The sequence below is a fragment of the Pan troglodytes genome, chromosome 1 (assembly GCF_028858775.2).
Source record: "Pan troglodytes isolate AG18354 chromosome 1, NHGRI_mPanTro3-v2.0_pri, whole genome shotgun sequence".
NCBI classification, from domain to species: Eukaryota; Metazoa; Chordata; class Mammalia; order Primates; family Hominidae; genus Pan; species Pan troglodytes.
In genome coordinates this window covers 140,760,144-140,783,104 of record NC_072398.2, presented here as the reverse complement: position 1 = coordinate 140,783,104, position 22,961 = coordinate 140,760,144, and the positions used below count along the sequence as shown (strand labels likewise).

Sequence of the window (22,961 nt, the reverse complement as noted above, 5' to 3'; positions counted from 1 at the left end):
TGAAACATAAATGAATTTTGTGTTTAGACTTGGATCCTATCCCTAAGATATCTCATTCAGTACATGCAACTGTTCCAAAATCCAAAAAAAATTCTGAACACTTCGGGTCCTAAATGTTTTGGATAAGGCATACTCAAACTGTAATGGTGACTCTTAAAAATTAAAAGGTATTTTAATTTATTTCTTCCCTGAAGGAAGAAAATTTGTCCTCATGCAAATTTGTCCACTCCTTGAAACTTCTTCTACAAAAAGAATTTCAAGTTGTGCTTCCTCAGGCACCTTTGAAGTAAACACACACACACATGCACACATGCACACACACACACACTTTCTAATTATCCCTACCTCTACACCAGGACTCACTAGAACTCAAGTAAAATTCAGGTTGAATTTTCCGAGCAATCTCACACAGACACCTACAAAACGACAGCAGAGTGTGGTGATTAATGACATCTGGGTTGAGTCCTGACTTCATCTTTTACCAGCTCTAAGACCTTAGGCAAATTAATTGCTTGGCACCTTAGTTTCTTCTTTTGTAAAATGGTGATTATAATGCCTTCCTCTTGGGGATGTTGTGAGGAATAAAATAATAATTTGATAATACTCATTTTGAAAGAGCACTTTCAAAAAGCAGGTTTACCATTAGCAACAGCTAATATTGTTGGTCATCTAATCAGGGACCGAGAAGGGCCACAGGCTCTCAGCAACGCAGTTAAGAGGTGACACCAGCTTCATCTGCTGGGGTAAATGACTGAGAAACTCCTATTTTCTAAATATTGAGACAAGTTTCCCAATAACTGCACTGTTTTTTAGGATTTTGGGGAACCCATCCTAAGCCCTGAGCCAGGAACTCAGCCCCTGTAGTTCTTTGTATAATATATAACCCACTGACTTCTAAAAGGTTTCAAATGTAGTGACACAGGATGCTCCTGGGTCCCTTCTGAAGCACAGTCCATTTGCCTCACACAGAGTTACAAAAGTTACACCCTGTTTTCAGAAAAACTTTCCCAATACAGGCAGAGAGTTCATGTTTATTTCATAAACCTTGTTTGCTTACATGTTCCAACCATTTTACAAATATTAACTCATTCAATTCCAGTTCCAACCATTTTACAAATACTAACTCATTAAATCCTCATAACAACTCAATGGGGTAGGTTGTATTATTACCTTCATTTTACAGGTAGAAAAACTGATGCACACGTAGATCAAATAACCTGTCCAAAGTCATCTAGGGGAGTGGTAGAGCCAGGACTCAAACCCAGGCAGTCTGGGCCAGAATCTCTGCTCTGAACTACTAATGTGTGTTGCCTTTCTTGATGAAAGGCTATTTTTTATTAAGCAATTCCTATGTGTGTACCAAGTGAAGGATTTGTCATTTATTTCTTAGGTAAAAGCAGGATTATCCCCATTTTATAGATGTGAAAGCTGAAATTGATTGAGGTTCAGTGACTTCACCAAACTCCTGTAGATGACTAGTAGCAGAGCAGTGCCTATTCTTGTAAGGACTATACTATCTCACCTCTCAAAGAAGAATTTGATAACTAAAAAACAGTGATACATGCTCTTATTTAAAGAAAAAAATAGGCCACTTTTCTCCCTTCTTTTTCATGGATTTACTAAATCAAGCTAAATTCAGTTTCCAGGAAAATTCATTTAATGAAAACATGAACGTATTAGAATAGGTGCATCATTTTATATTTATTATTCACTGATTAATTCATTCATTTCACAAATATTTACTTGGAACCGACTCTGTGCCAGGCACTGCATGTGTTTGATCAGATCGGTGTGCCAAAAATACACAAATCTCAGGGCTCCTTTGTTTAATGGTGATTGCAAATGTGGCTCCTAAGACACATGACTCTGGGTATCATGCCCTAGTTAATTCTTTTCCAACACATTTATTTGCAGTTGTGCAGACTTATCCAGGACAGAGTCACTGGCTTTGGACTCCTAAAGGACAAATATCAGATAGGGTGAGTGAAGTTCTCACTAGATTTTCAAGTGCTTTGTTTGACACCCGCTCGAAAGGCTTACCTTGCCCACTCAGGCCACTATGCTATAAATCCCTATCCTGTATCCAATTGCATAGATCGTAGACATTTAAATTTGCTGTCCACTCCTGGAGAATAATTACAGCTATTTAATTATATTCATAATTTAGCGTACACCTGAAAAATATGCTGTGAAATATCGGGGGGATCCTTTAATACTGGTGTTCCATTTACAAACTGTCACATTTATAATGCGTCTTTAATCTTCTAGGGTCTGCTAGAATTTTTTATTACAGTCTGCCTTGTGCTTTAAATATTAAAGATTCGGCAATACTTCAAAAGGTGATAATGCCTGATGCTCTGATGGTGCTTAAACCTCAATGGCTAAATATATTGAGGAATGTTCAGTGGGCCTGGCTTAATTAAACATGCATGTGTATTTTCAAATGCAATATTTTTCTGCTTGTTAGGTTTTTGACAAACCTCCAAACAGGTCCACGTGGAACAAAGCATGTAAACAGCCTTGTGAATGGAGCTTAAAACACTCAAATTAGCACCTTCCTGCAATTAATATGCAAACCTTGGAATCTCTGCAATTGATAATGCCATTGAATACTATTTGCGGCTTAACAGTGTATCTTTGTCATTTCATTTTTTAAAAACGTGTCCAGTTTAATTATGCAAGAAGACATTGGTGACGGCTTCTTAGCCAATGAGATAGTATTTGTTCTCTGCAACTTATTCTTCTCTCTGGAACCCAGCATGCATTACAAGGCAGTGGCAGGCTTTAAATGTATCATTTGTTTTCATTATATAGCACTTAAAAGGTAGCCTTCTTCTAATTCAGCATGCCGTGTCAAAGCAGCCAGACTTCTCATAAGCCCTGATACCAAATTACCTGTGGCTGTGGATACTTGAAAACTACTTAAGCAGCTTTCACAATTAAAAAAAAAAATGGCATGAATGCAAAATTCCTCAATATTACTTTGGAAAAAAGATCTCTATTTGGCATTTGCCACATTTTAGACTTCTCTGAAAAATGTGTTTCAAAGAAATTGTATTTTGTTTTTGAACATGTACATTTAAATTTTTGTCACAAGAAATGAAATATTAAGCTCAGATTTCCAATCCAAGACTTCTGGACATCTTTTCATAGAGCCATATAATATTGCCTAATATTAAAATCCCCATATAAATAACACTTTGAATAGCTGCTCATCTATCTGGAAATATTACTTACTAAAGCTACCCAAATAGAGATTGGCTGTAGTTTGAAAAGGGAACAATATGTTTTACAGATGAGCCAAAGAGACTAGATTTGAATGATTCAATCTGCTATAGAATCAACATGTAGCAATTGCTGGACTAGACAAAAACTGTAATAAAAATATATACGGTAGCCTCCAATAAAAGTTCAATTATTATACTGTAATAGGTAAGCTTGTGCAAAAAAAATTAAAAAAATAAAAAAGGTCTATGAGATCCGAGGCAGTATTAGAGCAATTTTCTAGGTGAGGCAGTGCTAGTGGGATATGACAGGTGAGGTATTGTTATTATAATACCTAAGGCAAAGCAGCAACCACACAAAATGATAGACAAATCTGAATTAATATGATATGATCGGCGAGGTGGCATTTGAATATAATCTTCCTGTATTGTGCAGAAGGCTGCATGCATATTATACAACAAATGAATTGTGTGGAAGGGTGTAGACAGAAGACTCAGTGGGAGGAAAGACAAATTACAGGCAAGATTTCAGAAGATATTTCTGTTTTGCTGGGTAAGAAGCACACTTGGAAATTGGATTTGTAAACAAATTAAAAACTGAGATTTTTTTCTAAAGCAGCCTTCAGTGAGTGTTGACAATAAGCACTTAACCTTGGCAATTGAAGGATTTTGAAACAAATAATTAGGGAAAGATAGGGGGGTGATGGGGAGCACATTTTAATTTTGTTTCCTGTGTTAATAATCCATAGTTAGTATTTCTATCCTGGATCTGTGAGGCCAGTAGCCATTTTAGATCCCCGATGGGAAAATGTTGACTTCCTGAGAATTTCAGCCATCTTTTGCTTTCTTGATCTACGATGACCACCTCTAATTAAAAGTCTTAATCATATCCGAACCCTAAAAGCACATAGGAGACCACAGCCCACTGAAAGGGCCCATTTTATTAAGCGACAGAAACTCTCAGAAATTTGAGCCTGCAGAAACTGCCTGCGTGATCTCTAATGGATTTTTAAAGATGACAAGAAAGGAAATGGGAAAGTAAAGCAATGGAAGGCAGAAATTCCCTGAAGGAGCATTCTGAAGTAAATCAGTGCAACTGAAAAAGTGAACTCCTAGGGCCTGGGGATATCTCCCAGGTTTTTCAGCTGGACACTTACGGCCTGTTGGGTCCCTGAACACCTCTGCTCTGGGCGGACTTTGACAGAGCAAGTCACAGAAAGATGAACGACAGCACCTGAAGTGCTGTTTGCGGGGCAGAAAATTGCTCCCTTTGCACGCTGGGCTGCCTTTGCTCTCTATCACATGACTTATTACAGCCTCTCCATATAACAGGGCCATTTATGTATGTTAACTTGGCCAGCCGTAATGGTATTCTTTGCCTCCTTTTTCACTGCTGCTTGGGCAATTAAAAACAAAGGAAGCAAATGAGGTCAGCACTCATAAAATCTGAGTCTATAGGTGACAGACATCCTGAGACCAAACAGCCTTGGATGCAGTCAGAGTGTAAGGAAACCGTGAGCAAGAAAACATCCCTGCTTCCAAGGGCTTTTGCTTAGATGCTGATTTTCTTGGGTGAAATGCTGATTTCCCAGGCTGATTTTAGTTTTTTTTTTTTTAATCAAACTAAATAAGGTACATCTTTTAAGGAGTTTGGTAAATGCTACTAATACAATTATGTGCCCATATGGAAAAGGGACATGAGTGTTCTCTTTAATCTTCTAGCACAAAGACCAATATTTTAACCGCAGAGTAGAATTTAATCTCAAGCAGCTCTTGAAATAGCAGCTCTATTGATGTCGCACAATTACAGTAAGTGTTTGAAATGTCCCATACACAGGTATACAAGGATATCTCATTCTGTTTTTCAGATCCCAGGCTTGTGATGACAATGATTTTGAAAAGCTAATTAGAAGAATCTTCTTTCTTCCCCTAGACCTGATTTAAATAGCACACTGGTTCTTATTCCACATCCTTCTGCTTCTATGGTATGTATACTATACACCTTGGTACATGACATAAACACTTAAGAAGAAAAACAATTCTCAACATCAGAGTTGACTTATACAATGTCCTGACTTTACTGCTTTGCTCCCATCCCTGAAGCTGGCAATAGCCCCCTCACCCTTCCCACGCCTGAGGCCTCCTTGTTATAAGAGGCACTGAGAAGGCAGCATGGGGAAGGTGATTGTTAGCCATTCTCCACCAGTGGCTGCAGGAATTCAACAAGGAAGACCTCAAGTTGACCTAATTACTTATATTTTCTTCATGTCTTGCAATATTACTCCATAGATCTTAAATGTAAAAGTACACATAGCAATTATCCCAAACATAACTCCAATTGCACAAATATTCCTAAAACTCCTGGAATACATAACCATCGGGTCCCTCTTAAGCAGAATTCATACAGGACCACTGCAGGGCTCAACAATGGCCAAGAAAACGGAATGGGACAGAATCATAATATAACATCTGGGTGTAGCTTTCTGCCTCTAGAATTAAACTGTGCTTGCCCTTCGAACACCCATACTTGAGGAGTGTGAGAAATAGCCTTAATTTTCACATATCAGGAGAGGGATATCTTTATCTTTATTACTAAATTTCTGGCCATATTTCATGTAATATATTAATCAACTTAATGATAGATTGCTTTCTGTTTTCCTATATTTTATTTCGTAGTGATTTAGTTCCATACTAGATTATAAGCTTTTTGAAAGAAGGACTAAATCTTACATGGCTCTTGTCTTATGTTCAGCCAGGGTTAAGAACAACTGCTATAGACCAGAACATGATTGCACGGAGATGGGCCTGAAAAAGACCTGTCAGAATCAGATTCTGAGGGCCTTGAATAGCATGCTCATGAGCTTGGACTTAATTCTGTAAAAAATGAAGGGCCATAAAGGGCTTTTAAAATTCATGGGTGTCATGATCAGGTCTGTTTTAAAAAGAAAGTATGGTGACCAAATGGAGGATAAACTGGAGGAAGAAGAGATCATAGACAGGGAAATTCTGACAATACTTGAAACAGTCCTAGTGAGAGATAATTAAGCCTGAACAGAGCCTGTGGCAACACAGAGGAGGGGCCAAAACTGTTTAGAGAAACACTGGTTATCTACCCATGAATTTGTGGCAAATGCTGACACTAAATGCAGGGGTTTGAGAAATAAGGAATCAAAATTGGTTCTAGGTTTCTAACTTGGATGATTGGCTAAGGATGACACCATCAACCAGGGGTAGAGATTCTTATTAAGGATGCTTAATTGTGGTTGATTGAGTAGTCATAGGAGTATCATAGAAAAGATTAAAGCTCTGAAGAGAAGCATTAAACTAAATGATTTTAAAGAACCTTTTCAAGTTTGAAATTCTACAGCTCTCCTGCATAAAGTTATTAACTCATTGAAGGCAGGGTTTGCATTTTCATTTTTGTATTATCCACAATGCATAGTGTTTTGTAGGGGCTCAAACATATCTGATGAATGAAAAGGTATGAGATTAAAAGGACATTTCTAAGAGGCTTCCTCAAAAGCAGGGCTGTTTAACTTTCCATCCTACTGTTGTACTTACCTTTATTTCACATTATTCTGAACAATGCCTACAATTTCCATGTAACACAATTGCTTTTATGATCCAGTGCACAAACCAAGGTCCTTTTCTTTATCTATAAATTTGAGCTGTTGCTGTTGCTGCTGCTGCTAATAATAATAAGAAAATAATTCCATCTTTATAGGGTTATGTGAGTCCATACAGTTGTCACCACCCAAAGGGCATGAAGGCAAGGAGACAACTGAGCACATTTCATACAAAGTACTGTGGATGATGTGGACATGGCCACATTCAGCTTTCATTCAATCTTGCATAGCCAGATAAGCTCAGATGTTTGGTATTTGCTGCTCTGAATGTACGGCCAGTAACCTAGTAGGCCAAGTTAATATTAGCTCGCACTGGGTATATGTGGGTATTTTGTTGCTGTTTGGAGAAATGACCACTTTACTTGGTTATATTGACAGCTCTACTGTAAAATTTGCTGGCATTAAAGGTCAAAAAAACCCAGTTTTCCTCTGGTTGCTTCCACCCAAAAGAGAATAAATCTGGGAGCTGAATCACTTCTCTGACAATAATTTATGAATCATGCATTGACTATGTTTGAATTGAGAAAGGCTTTCATATCCTTTCCATTAGCTCAGATTAAGTTTTCATATAGATGCTGAGAAGCATGCTAGCAATATCCTTAGCTCATTTTTATGAAAATTTTATCAGTGCTTTTTTCTGTACTACACTCCAATTGGGATGTCTCAGAATCTAAAGCTCAGCTTTGGACATGAACTTCTCTCAACCTGGCTGGCTGCTGCTCTAAAGGTTTCAATATTTTATGGGCTCTGGCTAACTCAGCCGTGAGATTCAAGCTGCAGAGATTTAACTCTAATGTAAAATCATGAACGGATGAAAACTGGGATGTCATAAGTAATACATCTACAAGAGCAGGATGCAGTTACCATTTTTAAAAGGGCTTTAAAAAGAAAACAACATTCTCTGTTCTGTCTTTATGCCCCAAAATGAAAAGCCCCTGAGCTATTGTACTAACACAGGGCCATCTTTTCTTCCCTGCTTTTCTTCAATTGTTGCTTAATTGTTGTGGTGGGCTGAGGTTTTTTCCCCTTAAGGTCCTCCCATCCACATGAAAGCCCCTAATGTCTGCATTCCAGAGAAATGGACACTGCGTGGTCGAATGTGTATAGGCCAAACCCATTTCTTAGCATCTTCCTCTTTTTGTCTCAAAACTGATTTAAAACATTTGGAAAATCTGTCTATTCAGCTGAAGTGTTCCAGTGCATTCTTTCCTGGAAACAGTGGGGTCACATGTGATCTGTCTGATGGACTTTTCTGCTGCAATCTATAGCCATTTCCCTCGAGCCCCGCAGAGCCTAGCAAAGCCGAGGAGCTCTGTAATGGCTCCAATAACAACGTGTTCTTTGTGTGAAAGAATCCAGGGGGAAGAGCTGGAGTAGACTGGCCAGCAACAACAACAAAAAAATCATTTTTTATACTCATTTATTTCTTCATTATGTGCTTTGCCATTAAACATTCTTCACAGTAAATACACCTCTCCGTAAAACACTGTCCGAGCACGAAAAAATACAGAAAGTTCTATTTTTTAAAAAAGGCTGTAGTCATCATCGCTAGTTATTAATCTGCTTCTAATAAGATGGTTGACGGCAGGAACTGCATTGCATTTGTCTGTACTTGTAACAGGAGAGATGGTTTCTAGACAGAGCTTAATTTATCTGTTCGAAAATGTCACCTGATGGATGCATTGGAATAAATCCATCTTTTCTAGTTTCAAAAATATCACAAAATCAACACTTCACTAAAATAACTATAGAATCACAGAACTGGAAGAGACCAAAGAAATCAGGTGGTGTGCCCATTCCCTTCAGGGAGCCGGATGTCCCACCAAAGGCAAAAAAGTGACCGTGCTGGTCATTACAGCTTCAGGGACCCCACGAACTTTCTCAGAACCTTCCTAGTACTCTGTCATGTTGAAAGTGGCAGTTCTGCCCTTGCATTCAAGAGAAGTTTAAACTAGTCTAATCATAGCCCAGCTTCTCTTGTTTAGTTAACTACTTATAACATGGAAAACAACGCTTTCACATAAACCTCCTTATATCCTTGAAGATAGTCATGAAGTTTCCCCTCTGATCTTATCTTCTGTAGGATAAAACCAGCTTCTTTAGCATATTATATAATGGGCACTTCTCATCTATTTAATCAGTCCCAGAGGGTTGTGGCTTCAAATGACACTATAATATTTATAAATTCTTAAATAAATTAAAATAAGGGTATTTTGCCGACTAAATTGGCAAGATATCTATATATCTATATCTGTATATGCCCATTGTTGTATGGGTGAGAAGTGAGACTTCTCATATGAGGCCAGAGGGTGGATGAATTGGTACAGCCTATTTGGAGGACAATTCAGTACTAGGTATCAAGAATCATCAAATATACATGCCCTTTGACCTAGTAACTCCACTTCCAGCAATTCATCCTAAGAAAATAATCAAGGATATGGGAGATATTAAACTACAGAAAACACACACACACACATACACACACACAAAGAGCATAAAATTCGTTTTGTTAAAATAAAAAAAAAACTACCTAACTTTTATTATGTACTTAGTCTATGCTGTAGGCACCAAGCTTAGCACTCTATGCATGTTATCTTATTTAATCTTAAAAACAAACCTATGGATTACTTTTTATTATTATTACCATCATCTTCATCTTCATTTTACTGGGAAAAATTGAGGCTTTAATATTTTAAATAACCTTTCAATAGGAAGTGGCTATACTGGAACTTGACACTATGTCTATTAGATGACAGAGGCTTGTGGTCTTTAACAGTATGTTATACTAGTTATACAACCATACAAAAAGACTGGAAGTTAATAATCCAAAACATTAACATTTGTTATTCTGAATGTTGGGATTACTATTTGATTTTTTTCTTTAAATTTATTTTAAGATATCTAAAATAAACATAAATTTCTTTTATTTATTTCAAGATCTCTAACATGAACATGTATTTCTTTCTTTTATAATGGGAGAAAAAAGATACTGTAACTTGGTACATCCCTCACTGACCCTTTCCCATTCTGTCTCTTTCCCTCACACACACACACACACACATATATGTTCTATGTAATTTATTCTTCAAACACAATTTTTTTCCAACATTCAAAATTTTTGTCTTCATCATCCTCTCTAGGGTGTGTGCCCCTCTAAAGAGGCTCTGAAAGATTCCACTAAATGTAGACGAGCCCCAGTTCTTGCCTCTGAGGGCCATATTAATTTTTCTTTTCTAACCCAGATGCCAATTAACATAGCTCCATTAGGGACCACTACTACCAAAGCAATCATATAGCCCTCAGTCTAAAAACAAATCATTCATGTAAACTCAGTCCTGTTTTTAAGCCTTGTTTATAACTGCTAAGGATGTGAGTGCAACCTTCTGTCTGAAGGTGAGCTACATTTTTTCCTGTTCTATACATTTATTCATCATCAGCAGTAAGTGCACAACTGGATGTTTGCTGCAATTGCGGGGATGAGGATGATGAGGATGATGATACACGAGATCAGCAAAGCCATAGTTGATTGTGCTGCAGTCATGTTGCCTGCAACAAAACACACCATAGACTATTTTAACTTGAAAGGAAGTAAATACATATATGGGAAGGTGCCACATTTCTATCCCTATTCTTTCAGCAAACATTTGTTGAGCAAGTATTATGTGTTATGCACTATGCTAGACATTCAGTCTACAAAGATGTATAAAGCATAGCCTCTGCCCTAGGGGAGCTCATAGTCCAGGGGGAGAGAGACTATAAACATAATTTGGGGTCTGACTGTGAAGAACCTTGTTAAAAAGTTTTGACTTTATATTTTGGGTGTGGAGACTTTATGCTTTGGGTGTGGTTTTCAGTTATGACATAATGTAAGCTGCTTACTGAAGAAGTACTGTGATGAGAGTGTAGGAAATGAAGTAGGCTCTGAGAGACCATTCTACAACTGTGGCATGTTCAGGGAAAAATTTGTGCCATTCTGAACTAGGGCAGTGGGGATATTAATATATATTTTGTATATTGACTTGGCAAGTCTTCCTGCCCAATTTGGAATTGAGAAGGGGTGTGTACAGTGAGGGAGCAGAAATTATGGTTGTCTTTGAAGCTTTTAACTTGAGTGACAATAGATGGTAACACTATTCACCAAGAATGGGAATACAGAAGAAAAGTTCATAAGATGTTTTTGGAAATGCCAAGTTTGATGTATCCAAAGAACATAATATCAAGATTTTTAGAAAGAAATTGGGAATGTGTATCTAGAACTCCTAGGAAAATTTGCTAGCAAGATGTTTGGTGATACTGTCATACAAATGTGAATTCAACCATCAGGAATGTTTCATTTTGCATTAAGGTATTTTTTCCTACCTTTCTTCTGAACATGGAAGCCAAAGTAAGTTTCAGAGCATGCAAATCCTTTAGATTCTCCATGCTTCTGCCCTAAAATGCTGATGTAATCTGGTATGGTTTTCTAATCACTTGTTTAATTGTCTGCAAGCTTCTCAAAGGCATAGACTACAGACAATGAATTGGCTGAATGAGTCACGGTAGCATGGAGTGAGGGAATGGGAAACAAATAGATTACACAGTCTGTTTTTCCAAGAGTTGCTTAAAACTCTGCAAGCAGCAAACAAAAGAAGTGTGGCCTGCAGACATCTTCAGGGTAGGGAACAGTGAGCCCTCTTCACAGCCTCACTATACCATAGTTCCATCCTTGACACTTGGTTTCTCCCTGTTTCTAATCCCCCAAAGCAATTCATTACCAAGCTATTTTGTTATTTCAGGCTAATATCTTCTCATATCTATATTACCACTGCAACATACCAATGACACTTCTCTAGTCTTACATCCTCTAAGTCAGGGGTATCCAATCTTTTGGCTTCCCTGGGCCACACTGGAAGAAGAAGAATTGTCTTGGGCCAAACATAAAATACACTGACACTAATAGTAGCTGATGAGCTTTAAAAATTGCAAAAAAAAATCTTGTAATGTTTTAAGAAAGTTTACGAATTTGTGTTGGGCCACATTCAAAGCTGTCCCAGGCCACATGCGGCCCAGAGGCCCCAGGTTGGACAAACTTGCTCTAAGTCATTATCCACACCAATACAGTATTTCTACAATGCACATCTGATCTTGTCATTCCCTTGCTCAAAACATTTTAATGGTTCCTATCTCAATCAGAGTAAAAAGCAAACTCCTTAGGCTTATGATAGGGCCTGTCATCCAAAACCCTTTTGTTTACCTCTCCTGCCCATCTATCTTACCACCTAGACTCCTTTTTCCTTCTTCCCTACTCACACTTTCTAGGCACATTAAGCCATGTATGACCGCTGGGCCTTCCCTTTTCTAGCCTCAAGACTTTAGTACATGCTGTTTTCATAGATTGGAGCCCTGTACCTTTCCTCTTATCCCCCTCAGCCTGACTAACTTCTGCTTAGCCTTCAGGTCTCTGCCTCATTATCACACCTGCCTGCAGGAAGCTTTCCCTGATACTCCAAATCTTAGTTTTATGCCCCTATATGTCTCTTCATGGAACCCTATGGTTACTCTCATTGCAGTACTTTCCACATGGCACTGCAACAGCCTGTGGACCTGCCTTCCTCGATAGATGGTGAGCTTTTCTTCTTTGTCATTTCCCCAGCACTAACACAGTGACTGGCCTATAATATGCTGCCTGCAAAGATCTGGTGAATGAATAAATATCCTGCAGGGATGGAGAAAACACGAGCATGTGGCCTGGAAAAAGAGGCTTCATGCTTTCTCTATATCCTGTCTGGATTGAGCCAGAAAATGAGGTCGATATTTAATCAATTGATCAACTAAGTGCAGTTAAACTATAGCTTCTCATACAGAGTCAGAGATGAAAGAAAATTGAAGTTGGAATTTTCCTCAGAAAAAGAGTAAGCACTGATCTTTCAAAGAGAAGATTCTTAGATGAAACATACCCATCTCCTGGTTGTACTGGCAGGTGGGATGTTATTAGCATCCCTGATAAGCAACAAGATGGAGCCCAGGGCTTATGTATGTGTTTCTCTCTCTCTCTCTCTCTCTCTCTCTCTCTCTCTCTCTCTCTCTCTCTCTCTCTCTCCCCCTCCCTCCCTCTTACCCTCCACTCTCCTCTTGCCCAAGCAAAACAATCTTAAGAGAAGGGAAGTGCAATTACACAGTGTCTGTTTAAAATTTAAGAGGACAAAAATGAGTTGAGGGTTTTTTTTTTTTCTTTTTGCAGGAAACAAATTAGCCCACAGTAGACTTGTGCCTGCAAGCAGCCCATTTAATTTGGTTATTTCCTACACCTTGAGGCTAGCTTTTTCTCACTAATTCTGCCAACCTTTTTCCATATCAGGGCTTATCTCCTTGTTGTATCCAGAATCATATGACAAGCAAGAGTCCTAGATGTATTTTATCTACCTAATCATCCCACTGCCTTATTCCAGAAAGAATCTAAGGTAATGAGTCATTTTTTATAAGCACAGTCTCTCCCCTCAATTGACACCCAATGGTTTCAGCCAGTGCTTATTAAAATTTCATTAAGCATCTAGTTAAAAATCAATTGTTAAAGTTCATGCTTCTAATATGCTTGGGATATTGAGGACATGGAACCCTAAAATGACCATACAGGAAGTGCCTGCTTGTGGCTGTCTTGTTGCAGAAGATCGTTGTGCCAGTTTGAGCTGGCAGAGGAATTTGGATCTCCATCCTGAGCTCCAGGATTATGTGCCCAACTGCCTACAGAAAATTGCCATTTGATGTCTCCATGGTCGTCTAAAATTTGAGATGCTCGAAATTTAGCTCACTATCTTACTCTCATCACAATACAGGGACTAAGAGCACAGAATCTGGTGCCAGACTGCCTGAGTTCAAATCCTTGTTCTACCACCTTACCAGCTACAAATGGGCAAATGACTTAATCTCTCTGGGCCTCTCTTTCTTCACCTATAAAATATGAATACTAATACTGCCTAGGTCTGTCTTCTATTCTCTGCATTCTTCGTGGGACAATTCTCCTCACTTTCTCCCTAGGTCTTGCTTTTCTCCAAACTCCACAGTGCCTTGTGTATGCCTCAATCATGGTCCTTACTACTCTGCATGGCATTTGTCTGTTCACTTGGCTATCTCCTCTTTCCTTTGATTTTCTTGATGATGGATCTGAACGGTATGGTTAAGATGAAAAACTCTGGAGTCATTCTGCCAGATTTCAATTCCAGCTCTATCACTTCCTAGCTGTGTGGTTTTAGGTAAGTTACCTAAACTCTCTGTGCTTCCATTTTCTTACCTACAAGGGTAATAGAAATACCTACTTCATAGGACTGCTGTGAAAATAAAGTGAGTTACTTCATGAAACGTGCTTGATTCTCTTCCTGCCACAAAATAACATAAGTAAATAGAGGTCATTATTACTATTATTATTATTAAACCGGACCTATTATTAATTGGGACCTCAAACTGTGCCTAGCAAAAAGCTGGCAACTTAAAAATAGGTATAAAGCTAAAAAAAGACACAATGCCCCTACTTGGGACAGATTTAGCTCCTCCTCACTGGGCAGCAAATGTTTGCAGAGCACTTAGGCCTTGCTGTTCCACTGCTACTGCATCCTCAGGAAGGGAGGCCCTCAAGGACTGTTGCGTAAGACACTGTGCCACTTGTTGCAGAAGGAAGAGTGTGCACTTTGAACTCAGAAGTCCTAAGTCTGCCAGCAAAAACCTCCGATACTCTGGACAAATTACTTAATATCTCCAAGTTTCCTCATCTGTAAAATGGAAAATAATCATATCTACTTTGCAATGAGCATCTATTAAAGTTAGGAAAAAAAGACAATTTCTCAGCATTATTGCAAAACCATTCTAACTAATCAAAACTTACACAAAACTCAACAGAAGAAGGTAGTAATAGTGAATGTTGGCACAATGTTAATAGGGAGGGAAACAAGGTCATTAAAGAGAGCTCCAAGTGTACATTGGAGATGAGGAATTGATATAAATCTTTTTTGATATTTTTCTGAGATCCTGGAAAGAAGGATCTTGAACAAGAAGTGTCAAGTGGAAGAGTGTTGATCATTTACAGGCTGTTCTGGTGTCTGTCTTCGATTCATTCTGGGTTGGCCCCATACAGTAGATGAACTACACATATGACCATGATTGTTCCACCTACCTTTACCCTAGGTTAGCTAAAGGGGTTGGTTTCCTGCTAGACCCAATGCTGAGCCCAGCACCTGGCATGTGGAAATAGTCAATAAGTATTTGTTGAATTGTTGCAACTTCTTTTAAAAGTCTTATTTAATACAAAACATCTTTAAAATGTATTGACATCTACTATCTCTTTTATCCACTGCTGAATTTTTTAGCCTTCTAAAATTCATTCCCTTCTAGGCTACTAATGTAACTCTATAGGTTCTGTTCAAAATCGATTCTCCTTCCCTATATTCCAGATTCAACAAAAAGGTACCAGCAAATGACCAGTTGAACAGGTTTAAAACTTTGGTTAGCCCTCTCCTCTGAATTCTGGTTTCAAATATTTCAGTGTCTACTCAATATTGCTGTTTGGATATTATACCAGTCGAGCTCCCTGGAGGTAATGCCCTTATTCTCTCCATCCTGGAAACTCCGGCCTACCTGTCGGAGGGGCTTCCACCCTCAAAGTATAGGCTTCTCTCTCTTTGCATCTCCTAGGCAAATTCTCCTCAATGACACTAAAATAAGTATAAAAATATGTGTTGGTTTTCCCCCACTAAATTAAAATATAAGCCTTATTGCTTTTTCTGAATATATAAATAATACATTCTTATTATTAGAAAGTTGAGCAAATTCATGTAATTATAAGGAAGAAAGTTAAAAAAAATTACTTAAGTCCCACGACTCAGAGACTATCATCATTAGTAGCACTATGTGACCGAATTTTCATATCCTTCTTTAGACACATACATACCATACTTTTTTATATATAAATAAGTTTGTATTATACATACCTTTTAAAAATTCAAAACACCTCTTCCGTGATCTTAATCTTTCTGTTTACTCATCTCTCCTCCTTTCTCCTCACCCCTCTCCCTCACATTATTTCTGACCCAAGAGCCAAAGTTAACATGTTGGTATACAGCCTTCTACCCTTCTTTTCATGCTCATTAGTTATGTATGAATATATAAGTACATATATTGGGCTTTGTGGTCATTTATATTACAAAACTTAGATTACCTAACTGTTACTTCTCTTTAGCTCATAAGAAAAACTTTGTGAGTCAATCAGTATTGGTAGAACTCGTTCTTTATCAACAGCTGCATAATATCAATGCACGGCAATTTATTCAACCAATCTGCTACTGATGAACATTCAGAATGTTTCTGATTTTGTCATTACAAATAATGTTGTAATGTTCTTTTTCAAACTGCTGTATTTATTTCTAAAGGAGAAATTCTCCAAAAGTGAACTGATATTAAAATGTATGTGCATTTTCAAGTTATAGATATTTCCAGACTATAAGGCTCTAAGGTTGTAATACTTCAATTTCACCAGCATTGTACATTAATGGTACTCACTGATTAAAATTTTTAATTGCAGCATAATAGAAAAATGGATAAAAAAATTTACTGAAGGGCAAATGCAAATAGCCAATAAATACAATCAGTGTTTTTCCTTCTAGTTTTCTTCTGTTTTTCTACTAGAATTAGGCTTCTAATACTCTGTCTTGCACTTACCCTTATTCTCTCCTAATTTTTCTTCTAGAATTTTTATAACCTTAAATTTGTAACACTTTTGGGATTTTTATGTATAATGAAAGGTAAGAGTACAATTTGTATTTTTTATTTCTAAATAAAATAAAGTCATGCCAACATCATTTATTAAATAAATGATTCTTTTCCCCAAAAATTGAAGTATTACTTTTGGCATATGACAACTTCCCGTAGCCATTGGGATATATTTATTTGCTCTCTATTCTATTCCATTGGCATTTTATGCCAATACTATATTATTCTAATTACAGTGGCTCTAGGGGGTTATTTAATCTATAGAAAAATATCACTGCTTTTCTTTTTAATAATTTTGTTGACTATTTTCATTTAATCTTCCATACATTCTTTTTTATAAAATTATTATTTTTACTTTGAGATAATTGTAGATTCACTTGCTGTTGTAGAAATAATAGAGAAATTCCATAATTCTTCCCATGGTAACACACTGAAAAACTGTAGTGCAATATCACAATCAGCATACTGACATTGATACAGTCAAGATATAGAACATTTCCTTCCTCACAAGGAATGCTTGTGTTGCTCTATTATAGTCATATCCGCTTCTCTCCTGCCCTCATCTGCTCCTTAGCCACTCATACATTCTAAATTTATATAATTTTGTCATTTCAAGAATGTTATATAAATGCAATCATGCAGCGTATAACCTTTTGAGATGGACTTTTTCATTCAGCTTAATTCTATTAAGACTTATCCAAGTCGTTGCCTAAATCAATGGTTCATTCTTTTAAATTGATAAGTAGTATTTCATGGTTTCAGTGTACCAAAATTTGTTTAATCATTCATTGTTGAAAAACATCTGGATCATTCTCATTTACAGGATATGACAAATAAAGCTGATATCAACATTTACATACAGGTTTCTTTGTGAATGTATGTTTTCATTTCTCTAGAATAAATGCTCAAGAGTGTAATTTCTAGGTTGTATGCTAGTTGCATGTATAGCTTTATAAGAAATGTGCAAACTGTATTCCAGAATGCCTATACTAGTTTACATGCCCACCAGCAATATATGAGTGACTCAGTTTCTCTCCATTCTTGCCAGCATTTGTGTTGTCACTATTTTTTGTTGCAGCCATTTGGATAGATGTGTAGTAATATCTTATTATGGTTTTAATTTGCAGTTCTCAAATGGCAATGATATTTAACATCTTTTCAATTGCTGTTTTCCATCGACATATCTTCTTCGACATATAGTGACATATATGTGCACATCTTTTGTTCGTATATTTTGTCCACTTGCTTCAGCAACATAGTTGAAAAAGCTATCTTCCTCCATTAAATTGCTTTGGGACCTCTGTCAAACATCAGTTGGGCATATTGGTTTGGGTTATTTATTTCTGGTTTCTCTATTCTGTATTAATTAATCTCCAGGTCTAGCCCTCTGCCTAAATATCACACAGACTTGATTACTGTAGCTATATAATAAGTCTTGAAATCATGTAGGCTGATTTCTCCCACTTTACTCTTTATTTTCAATTTTGTTTTACCAATTCTGGTTCCTTTATCTTTTCATATATGTTTTAGAATAATCTTTCTCACATTTAGAAAAAATCTTAGGTTAAACCTGTTATCAACTGCGGAGGACCAACACCTTTACTATGTTGAATTTTCCAATCCATGAATATGACATGTCTCTTCACATATTTGTATCTTCTTTAATATCTTTCATCAATGTTTTATATGTTTCAGCACACAAGTTCTTTACATATTTTGTTAGAATTATGTCTAAGTATCTAATTTTTAAGTGACCCTAAGTGGTATCATTTTTAATTTCAGTAATTATTTTAATTTCAGTGTCCATGTGCTCATTGCCAGTACCTAGAAATACAGTTAACTTTTGTATATTTATACTATATTCTGTGACCTATCTAAACTCATGTAAACTTTAGGTTCTACATGGTTTTTTTGTAGATTCTTTGGGATTTTTCTATTAAGACAATCATGTTATTTGCAAATAAGGACTGATTTATTTCTTCTTTTCTGATACTATATTAGTCCATTCTCACACTGCTATAAAGAACTACCTGAGACTGGGTAATTTATGAAAAAAAGAGATTTAATTGACTCATAGTTCTGGAGGCTTAACTGGAATCATGACTAGGAGGCCTCAGGAAACTTACAATCATGGTGGAAGGCAAAAGGGAAGCAAGCAGGTCTTACCATGGTGGAGCAGGAGAGAGAGAGGGAGCAAGGTGGAAAATGCCACACTTAAAACCACCAGATCTCATCACAACTCACTTACTATCATGAGAACAGCAAGGGTGAAATCTGCCCCCATGATACAATCACCTCCCACCAGGCTCCTCCTTTGACACATGGGGGTTACAATTTGAGATGAGATTTGAGTGGAGACACAGAGCCAAACAATATCAGATACATATATCTTTTGTTTTCTTTTCTTGCCTTGCTGCCCTGGCTAGAATTTCTAGTACTATGGAGTAAGAGTAGACATTTTTTCCCTGTTGCCAATTTTAGAGGAAAAGCCATTCAGCCTTTTACCATTAAGTAGAAGTTAACTATAGGGTTTTTATAGATCTTCTCAGTCAAGTTGAGAAATTTCCCTTTATTCCTATTTTTCTTAAGAGTTTTTACTATGAATGGGTATTGAATTTTATCAACTTTTTGCATCAATTGATATGCTTATGTGATTTTTCTTCTTTAACCTATTAATATGGTATATTACACAATTGATTTCAAAAGTTGAACCAGAATTATATCTGTGGAATAAACTCCACTAGGTCACAATATAAACTTTATTTGATATATTGTCTAATTCCATTTGCTTTTTTTTTTTTTTTTTTTTTTTTGAGATGCTGTCTCGCTCTGTTGCCCAGGCTGGAGTGCAATGGTGCAATCTCAGCTCACTGCAACCCCCGCCTCCCGGGTTCAAGTGCTCCTGCCTCAGCCTCCTGAGTAGCCAGGATTACAGGCATGCACCACCATGCCTGGCTAATTTTTATATTTTTAATAGAGACAGGGTTTCACCATGTTGGTCAGACTGGTCTCGAACTCCTGACCTCGGGTGATCCGCCCACCTTGGCCTCCCAAAGTGCTGAGATTATAGGCGTGAGCCACCACGCCCGGCCCTATTTGCTAATTTTTGTCAAAGATTTTTATGTCCATGCTTCAAGATGGCTGATCAGGGGAATTTCATGCTCTCACCCTCCAGTAACAAGAACTAAGATAATGAGTAGATAATCATGCTTCGAATAGAGTATCCAAGAGAGAACACCAGAATTCAACAGAAAAGTGACAGGCAACACCTAAACAAAAAAGGAGAAGGTAATGAGGCAGCATGCTCGGCTGGGACCAGCTGGGAGCCGAGAAAGACTCCCCAGCACAGGGAAAGGGTAAGTGAGAGGCCCTCAGTGGCTCACATTCTCACTGTGGACTCCTGCAATCCTAGCTACGAGACAGTCCCTCTAACCTTCATGTGACCTGAAACTAACATAGGGACCTTCTGGGGAATTGTACAGTGGCACTGACCCAGGGAGGAGGCTCACACTTAATTCCTCACATTCCCTGAGACCTTAGCAGCTATCACAAGGTGCCCATTTTAGAACTCTGCCCCAACAAGCTGAGATGTTTCCTTACATACTGGCAAGGGTGGAAGTCTAGGCTCCTTACTTAGCCTTTGCTGGTATGGATGTGGGTGGTGCCACAGTTTTTTCTGTGGCATTTGGCTGAAGCAGTTGTGATGATTAATTTTATATGTTGACTTCACTAGGCCAAGAGGTATCTACAGATTTCATCAGGTATCATTCTGGGTGTGTTATGTTTGGATTAGTAGAGTACAGAAAGCAGATTTCCCTCCATGGTGTGAGTGTGCCCCTCCAATCAGCTGGAGGCCTACGTAGAAAAACAAAAAAAAAGCTGACCCTCTAGAGTAAACAGAAATTCCTCTTGCCTGACTGCCTTCAAAGTAGGACATAGTATTTTTCACTATCTTAGACTTGAATTGAAACATTGACTTTACCTGGGTCTGAAGCTTGCCAATGGAAGGTCATGGAACTTGTCAGCCCTGAATGAGCCAAAACCATACATATATACATATATGTGTGTGTGTGTGTGTCTGTGTGTCTGTGTATACATTCTCTGGGTTCTGTTTGTTTGGATAATCTTGGGTAATAGAGTAGTTGTTATCTAAACATACCTTGTCCTGCTATCTTGCTCTTTTCTGGCCCCTTTGCCTAAAGAACAGGCTTTCACTGGGACTTTTTCCATCTGGGTCTGTTGGAAATTTCTTGGTTGATGGCTTCTTCAGTTACAAGTCTGGAATAAAGGAGGCAAAAGAAAACCCATTCTTACCTTTCAGAGTCTTCTTATGTTTGTTTTATATACAGTGTCACGGTTTTCAGTTGTACTTAGTGGAAGGAATAGAGAAGTATGTATCTACTTCATTTTTCTGGGAGTTGAAGTTTCCCATATCTTCTTTAAAGTCATGTTATTCAATTTAAAACATTGGGACATCCATTGAAATTGCATTTAATTAATGTATTTAACTCTGGAGACATCTTGTTCCTGTTAGGAAGAAGAAATGCATGCTATTTGAACACAAAACACCACAAATGTTCTGTACACTCCCACAGTGCTTAATACATTGCTGAGAACATACGAGGCACCCCATGAATCCTTGCAGTTTCATGTGTTCATCCCTGACTATTCGATTATCATTCTGATCATGCTTCTTTAATCACTTGTCTACATTAACATTTACTAAGGCAATCATTTGGAAACAAGTTCCTGGAAAGCTTCATCCAGTGGGGTTTTACACAGTTTCTTTTCATACATACTCAGAACAAAAAATCACAATGAAAACAGTAGAACCAGAAAGAAACATGGAAATTTTCTACAGACAGTCAGCAATAAAATAACCTCCCATCCAGGGAGGCTTGATAGTGTAGTTACCTCTGCTTAACTTCCAGGCAGGGTCCCCAGAGGTCTCAAGGGATACAAAGATATAAGAGTATTGACTAGAAACGAAGAGAATAATTTGGGGACAACTGCTACAACATGGAAGTCAGTGAGTAGACTTTAACTCTCACTTTTATAAGTAGTTCTGTAATAACACTTCACTCTCTCACTCCTCAAAGGCAGGGCTCCAGCTTATTCTCCTTTTTTACATTTTCTGTGTGTCTTCCAATGAAATGATCTGACACATGTAGTTTGGGTTCCTGAGCAAAGATCCTTCTGCAGAGGCCTAGTATGTGCTAGTTTGTCTCTTGTAGAGATAGAAAATGAAACTCTCATGTATCTATTCCCTAGAACATGAAAACCACCACTTCATTGCTAATCTTGTCACTTGGAAAGTGTTAATTGGTATTAGTTGAAGGCAGATCATCTTGGTCTTTGTTAATATTGTGTTTCTATTCATTTTTGCAATAGAGAAAACACTACTATAATTGAAAGGCAGCTCCACAGATTCCCAGGTAAGGATAAGAGAAGTATTGCTAATTTGCTCAGTGTCACACCTGCTTTGTTCTTCGTTATACCAAGAGAAAAGTCAAAGCTCTCAGATATCCTGCAGGGAGAAAGAGGTGTGTCTGGTTCCAGTTGTTGCCTAGGAACCCAGGCAATCCCAGAGGGCAAAGGATAGCCCTCTCCTTACCCAAAACCTTCATGCTAAAATGTAATAATTCCCTCCTTGCAATAATAAACTGTTATTCCAAACTTATTTATTCATTCACTCATAAAAATATTATTGATGACCCAATAATATTCTTAGGCACCAGATATATATCTCAATAATACCTCTAGGCACCAGAGATATAGCCATGAAAAGAGAGACAAGGTTTCTTTCTTCAGATAACTTGCACATGGTGAGGGAGACAGATATGTAATGTAATTTCAGCAATTAATAAGGGCTACGAAGAAATGCAAAACACGGCAAGGTAATGATGGCAGCAGGAGTACTATTTTACTTATTTTTAAGTTTTATTTTATTTTTAGTGGACACATAATAATTGGACATATTTATGGGACACAGTGTGATGTTTGAATATATTTATACATAGTGTAATGATCAAATCAGGGTAATTATCATATCCATCACCTCAAACACTTACAATTTCTTTGTGAAAAGATCATTCAAAATCCTCTCTTCTAGCTATCTTGAAATATACAATACAGGAATTAGACTCCCTCCCCTCCACCAGGAATTAGAGGTCTACCTCCCCAAGAAATGCATCCCTCAAGAACCTAGGACACTGTCAATCCATTTCAGTCACTTTTTTTCCCTGTAATGTGTCTTGCGTAGTGTTTACGAGCTTTTTGTTTCCTTTTTCTGCATTAGTAAAGCTAATAATAAATGCATAGAGCAATATTTTTAAAGGAGTGCTATTTTAGATAGCGTGGCCATGGTGGCACCTGG

At 37.6% G+C, this 22,961-nt stretch overlaps 2 long non-coding RNA genes across 3 annotated transcripts in view; one reads left to right on the top strand and one right to left on the bottom strand.

Moving 5' to 3' along the window:
* Positions 1–22,961, bottom strand: part of LOC107967246 (uncharacterized) — a 227,998-nt gene that overhangs the window by 2,224 nt on the left and 202,813 nt on the right. The window contains exon 2 of one of the 2 annotated variants that reach the window (XR_008548166.1): positions 20,745–20,863. This is a non-coding gene — a long non-coding RNA (uncharacterized LOC107967246). Of the gene's footprint in view, positions 1–20,744; positions 21,113–22,961 lie in introns of both variants that reach the window. The other variant, XR_010153273.1, reaches the window with a different exon arrangement.
* Positions 1–22,961, top strand: part of LOC104001508 (uncharacterized) — a 248,140-nt gene that overhangs the window by 186,796 nt on the left and 38,383 nt on the right. The window contains exon 3 of the long non-coding RNA XR_010153272.1: positions 5,093–5,209. This is a non-coding gene — a long non-coding RNA (uncharacterized LOC104001508). The remainder of the gene's footprint in view (positions 1–5,092; positions 5,210–22,961) is intronic.